This window comes from Marmota marmota, unplaced genomic scaffold (genome assembly GCF_001458135.2).
Source record: "Marmota marmota marmota unplaced genomic scaffold, marMar, whole genome shotgun sequence".
NCBI classification, from domain to species: domain Eukaryota; kingdom Metazoa; phylum Chordata; class Mammalia; order Rodentia; family Sciuridae; genus Marmota; species Marmota marmota.
The window spans coordinates 7,875,582-7,883,524 of record NW_025999962.1 but is presented as its reverse complement, the minus strand read 5'-3'; the positions used below and the strand labels follow the sequence as shown (position 1 = coordinate 7,883,524).

At 60.9% G+C, this 7,943-nt stretch overlaps 1 protein-coding gene across 3 annotated transcripts in view; it reads left to right on the top strand.

Annotated features, from left to right (window-relative positions):
• Positions 1-7,943, top strand: part of Mgat3 (beta-1,4-mannosyl-glycoprotein 4-beta-N-acetylglucosaminyltransferase) — a 26,255-nt gene that overhangs the window by 1,793 nt on the left and 16,519 nt on the right. Inside the window, exon 1 of one of the 3 annotated variants that reach the window (XM_048803115.1) lies at positions 1,811-1,815. The exons of the other annotated variants lie outside the window; for them this stretch is intronic. The gene's annotated coding sequence lies outside the window, so the exon portion shown is untranslated. Of the gene's footprint in view, positions 1-1,810; positions 1,816-7,943 lie in introns of those variants that run through there. 3 annotated transcript variants of the gene reach the window in all.

Sequence of the window (7,943 nt, the reverse complement as noted above, 5' to 3'; positions counted from 1 at the left end):
GAAAAGGGGGTCAGGGGGGTACAGCAGGCCACATAGCTCCCTGCCAGGCATTCAGTGTTTTGGTGTAAGAGGCCACCGAGCCCCAGCTCAGGGACTTGGCGTCTGTGCCGAAGCTTTTTGGATGTCATTGTATTTGATCTCATGGGGTCAGGGGTGGGTGGTCTCACTTTGTGAATGGGGACACCAAGGATATTTAGTGGCCCACCCAGGATCCCATGGGAGAAGGGGGGGAGAAGGGGCATGACTTGGGTCCAGACCCCAGGAAGCTGCTGCCCCAGCTGCCCCTGGCCCACGCTGTCCTCTGAGAGGTTGGGCTGAAGGGATCTTCCCCGGCACTGGCCAGAGGAGCCCGGAAGGTCTCTCCCTCGTGGACTGAAGCCCCTCAGCCCCAGCCCCTCAGGTCTTGCTTGATCTCGGCCTCTGTGGTAAGCCGATGAGGGCCACGCGTCTCAGATCACTGCCACCCTCCAGCCCCAAGATGATGACACCACTTTACTCAGGAGGCACCCTGTCTCCCGTGAGTTCTGGTCGCTGTTCCATCGTTGTGGAAACTGAGGCGGGCAGGGCTGGCCTCAGCCCTTGACCCCTGGCCTTGTCTGCTGTCCCTCCTTCCCCACTCCAGGCAGGACAGGGCTGGTCATGTGGGTCGCGGAAGCCAGGCGGCTGGGATAGTAGGGAGCCACAGGCCTTGGTGCAAATGTCCCTGGGAGATTGGTTCCCACTGGCCTCTGGGCTCCTGAGGACTCCAGCAAGAGGCCTGGTGGCTGGCCATGGCTCGCGGTCGGTAGGCGCTGGGCTCTCCTTCCTCTAAGCAGAAGCTGTTGATCATTTGCCCAAGTAACAACTCCAGGCCGGTGCGGCCCTTCCCCATGGCTTGACCCGCTCTGGCCTCCTCTCTGCTCCTGTATCCTTTGTCCTCCTCACACCCCACACCCAGCTGCCCTCTCCCTCTGCCCCAGCCTCCCTCTGCAGAGATGCCAGGGCCTGCGCCCTCTGGAAGCCCCCACGCCTCGTGCACACCAGGGGCCCCTTGGACTCCTTCCCACTGGGGGTGGTTCTCAGCGGCCTTGCAGGAGAGTGGATGCCCTCCCTCTGACAGATGGAGGCCCGGGGGCGTGGGGCAGCACGGCCTGCCGAGGGCACCCCATGCTGAGCGGGCCTGGGTGGCTCCTGGCTGCTGGTGGAGGCAGCCGAGCAAACAGGAAGTTTCTCTCCAGTCTCAGCCGCCTGGGGAGGGGGTCTGATTTGTCTTCAGCCTCTTGAGAGGGTGACTGTTGACAGGGCAGGCGGGGCCTCGCTGAGGGGGCCTCCAGGCCCAGAGCCCGGCAATGCAGGGGCTGGCTAGGGGTCTCCTTTGGGCAGGGTGATCCCCTAACTCTCCCCATTTCTGCCTGCAGGGCTGTTGGCACTGGCCACCTTCGGCCAGGAACATGGGCTCTGGCCTCTGGCCCCTGGCTGGCCCGGGCATGCCCCACCCACTCTGGGACACTGGTCCTTCCGCGCAGAGAGGGCATTTCTAAGCTTTCTGACCTATGCATGCCCCTCTGCTCCCGACCACATCCTTGTGGAATGTCCAGCAGCGACCAGTCCCCCCAGTCAGGTGGACATCCTCCAGGACCCTCTGCCCAGGGAGGAAACAGTGAGAGGCCCAAAGAGGAGAAGGCCACATGGTTTACACAGCCTTGGCCTTGAGGGCACCTGGCCTGGAAAACACGGTTGCTCCCCGCTCCCCAGCATCTGGCCGCCCAGCCTGCAGGGTGGGGCTGCCTCCGATGCTTGGTTACCTGCTTTACAAATGAGGAGACTGAGGCCCAGGTGGGGAGTCACAGCTGGGAAGAGGTGGGGCTGGGAAAACAGTTGGGTGAAGGGCAGGGCTTGGAGGAGGCCAGCTCTTTATGTAGTCACCTAACTGACACCTGTGTTGGGCCCAGGGAGGCTGGGGACAGACGCTGCTGCAGGGGGGACCGGAGACCGGACACTGCCCGCTGTGGTGGTGCCCCTGAGGAGCCTTGAGGCAGGTACTAAATGAGGGGAGGTGGGCAGCGATGGCCCGGAGAGGCCCAGGCAGTGACCTGACGTGGGTGGTGGGGAGTGCTGGCGCAGGTCAGGGTCGGAAGAGCTCTTTGCAGGGAGAGTGTCCTTGGACTCAGATCTGGCTGGTGTCAGGATGAAGCACTTAGCAAACCCTGCCAGAGGGTGACCTTGGGTAGGTCTGGGCAGAACCCTCTCCTTCCCTATCTTTTACTGGCTGATGGGGGAAGTGTGGGCTCAGGGCTTGGGGCAGCCCCAGGCTGTAACCACCGCAGGCTGCTGGAGGCCAGGGTCGGGCAGCCCGGGAACCCTCCCTCGAGTTCCTGGTGCCCAGGGCTAGGGGCAAACAACGAGGAAGAGGAGGGCAATGGGGTGGGGGGAACTACGGCACAGCAGGCTGGCGCAGGCAGCTTGGGGCAGGGTCCAGGGGTCTGCCGTGCAGAGCACGACCCCTCCAGAGTCTCAGCTCCAGCACTACCTCGGGGTTTTCCCGACTTTTTAAAGCACCAGCCTGCCCACCCCCGGGTGACCCACCTGCCTGACCCACCACTGTCCAGAGTCACGTGTTCCTCTTGGTGTTGGGGCTCAAGGGCTGCTGGGACTGGGGGGCCTTGGCCCCTTAGGGAACTTGGGGCTTTATGAAACGTGTTTTTAAAGTCCCTGCCATCAAGCCTGGCCAGCGCTGCCCTGGGGCTCCCCAGCTCCATGCTGGTGATGGGGGTGGGTCCGAGGGTTGGCAGGATGGGCTGGGGCTCTTGTGGTCACCTGCTGCAGGCAGGGAGGTGTGACCCGGAACAGCAGGCAGGCCCTTGGGCTCTTCGTGGCAGCTGGGTGGAGGGGACCTTGCCCTGGGCAAGGCTAAAGGCAGCCGCCTGCACCTTGCCCCAAACCCTAGGTGAGGAGCCCAGGTGGCAGGCGGCATGAATCCTGTGGTTGCCACCAGCCCACGGTCCTCTGGCCTCTGCTTGTGAGGGTAACAAGTAATCAAGTGGCATACAGTGGGGCACCAGAAGTCTGCCAGCCGGCTGTCTCCAAGGAGAATAGAACCACAGAGGTGACTACTCCTGGGGAATGTTCTGGGCTCAAGTGTGCCCACCCTTGCCCAGCCAGAGGGCTTAGCTGTGGAGGGTGGTGACCGAGATGCTCAGGCAGTGTCTTCGCCATGCCCTCGAGGGCCCTGGTGTCCCTGCCAAGCTCACTGCCCCCTTAAGTGCAGGACTGAGTGCTGGCCTCAGCTCCTGTGGCCACACTCGGTGCTGGTGGCCTGCCTACCCGGAGTGCTGCTCCCTCTGGGCCGCAGCTCCCTCTCCCCTGGGGTCTGGGCTGAAAGGTCCTCTTCCCAGGAGGCCCTCCACCCCCTGGTGTCCCTTCCCTGCTCTTTTCTCCTCTGTCCTCCATCCCTTCTGCACTGAGCCCAGTGAGGGCCTTGTCCCAGCCCAGGGGCCGTCCTGCCCAGTGTGCCCACCCCAGCGTCTGAGCTGCAGGCCTCGGGTCCCCAAACCCTCTCACAGCCGGGCACCTTCCCCGCGCTGCCCAGCGCTCACCAGCCCTCGTGGACTCTCAGTGCCTCCCAGCTTTGACTCGGTCCGTGATGTGTGTGCCCTGCTGGAGGGGGGCTGTGCTGACCAGGCAAAGCCACATCCCCGAGAGACACGGTCCCTGGGCTAGAGCTCCCCCTTCCCTCGGGTCTGCTCGGGTGGACCCACCACCGTTTCCTCCCTGGGCTGCCGGGCGGCTCGGGAAGCCTCGCCCTCTCCTGGCCTGGCTGTTCCTTCTGCCCAGAATGCTGTTCCCTTGGCCAAGTCTGTCGCTGTTCTAGGCAGTGAATTCATAAGGCAGTACAAGCCCCCAGGGCCCTTCTGAAGCGGCCCGCTCACCCTGGGGCCTCTGTCCCTTGTCTGCCCTCTGATGTTCAAATGGTTTCATCTCTGCTTGACCAGGGCTGGGGCTGGCATCTGAATCGGAGCTGATCCAGCTCTTGGCCCCTGGGTTCTGCCAGCTGTCACTGCCCTTCTCTGGGCTCAGTCCCCTTGTCCTCGAGTGAGGGTGGAGTCCCAGTAGGGTGTGTCAGACATTTTTACCTGACATTTTTGATTCTGTCAGCTGCCTCCCTGCTAGAGAGGGGGCTAGAGGCCCTGTCCCCCTCCTCCTCCTCGTCCTGTGCACACCCAGCTGGAGCTTGCTCTGCGAGGCGCTGTTCTGGGCCCTTTAAACCACCCCCCGGGATCCTCACCATGGCCCTGCGACAGGGACTCCACTCACCCTCATTTGCCTGATGAGGTCATGAGGCCTAGAGAGGTGGGGAGCCCACCTCTGGCCCTGGCTGCCTACACGGTGGCCTCCCCAGTGTCCAGCCCGTGGCCTTCTCCCAGCCTCGCTGCGTTGGGCGCTGATGGTGCCTGGGCGCCGGCTCGTCTGTGGCCCTCTTCTCCTTCCCAGATTTCCCAGGCCCCACCCGCAGCCCGGCCTTTCCTTCCAAGGTGGGGCGCCACCACCAGGGTCTTCTGGTGTCCCAGAGCCAGGCTGCCCCCAGAAGTGCACCCCTCCCTGCCACAGTCATCTGGTGTTTGAGGAGCAGCCCTTGGTGCTGGACCTTGTCATCGGCTCACCACTGACCTGCCCCTGTCCTTCTCTCCCCTGCCTGGCTGTCCCCTTGTCCAGCCCCATCACTCCACCAGGGCTAGTGCAGTGGACCTGGCCGACTTCCTGCTCCTCTTCTCCCTAGATGGGTCTAACCCCACCTGGTCTCACACAGTAGCTGCTTGCACAAGTGGCTATTAAAATTAAAATTAAATTGCAAATAAGTTGTTCAGTTGCTGTGGCCAAGTTCAAGTGCTCAGTAGCCGCATGTGGCTAGAGGCTGTTGCATTGGACAACAGAGGCCAGGAACATTCCCACCATCACAGAATGTGCGGTGGGACGGCGCTCAAGGCTGGATAGGTTGGTCCTCTGCAGGCACAGCTGGCGGGACTCCCTCTGCTGAGAGCCTTCGGTGGCTTGGGGCGGAGGCCTGCCTGCTTAGAGGAGGGGTCAGCTGGGCCATCTGGGCCCTGAAGATCAGTAAGTGTGCCCAGGTGAGCAGAGGAGCGGTCTAACAAGTTGCTTTACCCCTCTGAACCTCAGTTTTTTCATCTGTAAAATGGGGATGAATATTCCTAGCTCGGAGGATGGGGGTGAGGGTAAAGAGTGTATAAACCTCCCTCCGTCGCCTGGGACATATTAAGCATGAAATAAGTGTTGACAGGAAAGAGGTGAGGCAGGGGCAGGTCATGGAAGGGGAGGGGCATAAATGGCCAGAGAGCAGAGCCATGAAGGCTTCTGAGCACTGCCACCCTACTGGCTGGCGCCTGAGGGTGCTTAGCCTGACCTCCAGCACTGTCCAGTAGAATGTTCTGGGCTGCTGGAAACGTTCTGTATCTATACTGCCCAGGGGTCTCGGGGACCAGAAACTGATATCTTGGTAGGACTATAACCCATTTGGGGAGGGGGTCACCCTGGCAGGGGCAGGTCCCAACCTTGGGAACCAACTTCCCTGGGCACTTGCCCCCCACTCAGTGGGAGAGTTCTGCGGCAGCCAGCAGGGTGCCGGGGTCAGGCTGAGCAGGGGGGTTTGGAGGCAGAAGGGGCCAGGTGTAGGGGGAGGGTGGCAGTGGGCTCCCCATGGAAGGGGCTCTTTGGGGCAGGCTTTGACCAGAAGCTTTCAGGGAGGTCACCTTGAAATGGCCAGGAGAGCTGGGTACTGCCGGGACCTGGACCCCAGTCTGCCCAGACCTGCCTGGCTGAAGCATGGCCTCCCTCTCCCCGCTGGGCCTTGGTTTCTTCACCCAGCACAGGCACCTGGCAGCTAGTCCGCTTGCCCCAGAGGGAGCAGGATTTGCAAGAATCTCTGGCTACCCTGGGAAGATGGCGCCCTGGGGCAGGCCTGGCCCCTAAAGCAGATTTCCTCTCTCTGGCTCTGTCAAGGAGCAGAATCCCTGGGCAGGTACCCAAATTGTCTTCCCTCCACCCAGCTATTTGTGTTTTGTCTGGAGAAGGACTCTCCCGTCTGCAGCCCCCTGGACCTCAGGTCTGCTGGTCAGCAGGTGCGGGATGCTGGGGTGCCTCGGTTTGCATCTGTCTTAGTCCCACCGGCTGAGCAAGCAGCTCAACCACTCCGGGCCTGTGTCCATCTGCAGAGTAGACGCACACCTGCCTCCCAGGGCTGGGCCCAAGAACCGGCCCCTAATCTCTCTCCCCTGTTCACACACAGCAGGGCTTGGCAACTTCGGTGGTTAGCCTGGATGATACACTGGCTGTAGGGTGGCCATCAGGCCCTGCCTGGCGACATTAAAGGACAAAGCCACAGGGCTGAAGGGACAAACCCAGCATCAGTTTCCCTCTGGTCTCGTTCCAGGATCTGCCCTGTCTGTAGCCACCTCTTCTGCCCACCATTCTGGGGGTGGGAGGGTGTCACGAAACCTCAAGTTGGAAGGACTCTTGTTGGTCTCGGAGACCAGGGGAGGTGGGCACCATCTCCTGGGACACTGGCTTTCTCAGCTTTACACCAGGAAATGAATCAGAACCCACAGTGAGGACCCCAGGGAGGCTGATGTAGATCAACAGAGCGGAAGGAATGTCCGACAGTCCAGGGGGCTTGGGGTTGGAGCACCAGGGGCTGGACATGCACAGGCCAGACTCGAAAGTAGCAAGGTCACTGGATCCAGGAACCCCCTGCGAGGTTCCAAATGCTCTGGGTTCTGGCCGCAGGTCTTTTTTTTCTTAATATTTTTAAATTATACATGAACACAATATCTTTATTTTGTTTATTTATTTATTTTTTTATGTGGTGCTGAGGATCGAACCCAGTGCCTCGCATGTTCAAGGCAAGTGCTCTGCCACTGAGCCACAATCCCAGCCCCCTGGCCGCAGGTCTTGAAAGCCTGATGAGTCACTGAGAAATGTCCCTTAGGATGGTGGGGGCCACTTAGTGGTAAGCACCCCCAGTCGGCCCCATCCTTTAGCAAAGCCAGCCAGGAGCAAGGCATGCTCCTGCATTGGGTTGACTGACAGAAAATCCAAATGGGAGGAGAACAAAAAGTAGGCCTTTATAGACAGAGCATCTCTCAGTATCAGCCTCTGCAGGGTACTTCGGCAGCATGGCTCATCCCGGTCTCCCACTGGACAGCAAAGCAGAAGATGACTCTTTTCCTGAGGCTCAGAGAAACTCAGCAACTTACCTAAGGGCACACAGCTATGAAGTCACAGCCTTGGGATTCAAACTGTCTTCCAGACTTCTCTTAACCATGAGGGCCAGGGTTGATAACATCCGGTGTGTGCCTAGGCATATTTCCGGCTCTTGGTGAGGATTTTTAAAAAAGGGAAATAGAGACATGGGCAGGCAGAGGAACTCACCGGGGTCACAGGCATGTTCATATCTGGCCATCATAAGCCGCTAGCCTGCCCTGGGCCTCTGGAGCCACCAGACACGGCAGGGTTGGCTGCAGAGACGCACCTCCTGCCTGGCTCTGCTGGTGGTGGCCTGGCGTGGGCCTGGCGTGGAGTGGAAGGTGAACCCGGGGAGGTAGACAGCAGCGGTCAAGATGTCCTTGAAGTAGTAGAGGACGACTCAGGAGGCAGTGAGGGTCTCTCCTGGACTGGCGGCTGTGGAGGGGCCACTCCTGCCCAGGAGAGGAGGCGGAGGGCAGGCTGGGTGGTATCCAGAACTCCCCTCCTGAGCACGCCCAGTGTGCCTGGAGCACCTACTGGGTGTTGAACCCTCTGCTGCCATGTAGGGGTGAGGCCTGCCCTCGGGGCCGAGCTAGGACCCTGGTCAGCGCAGGAGAGCTCAGGACCACGGAGAGCTCCACAGGAGCCTCCTGTCACTCTGGTGACAGCCGTCATTGTGAGTTTGTGCCTGCTCAGGGACCCCCCCC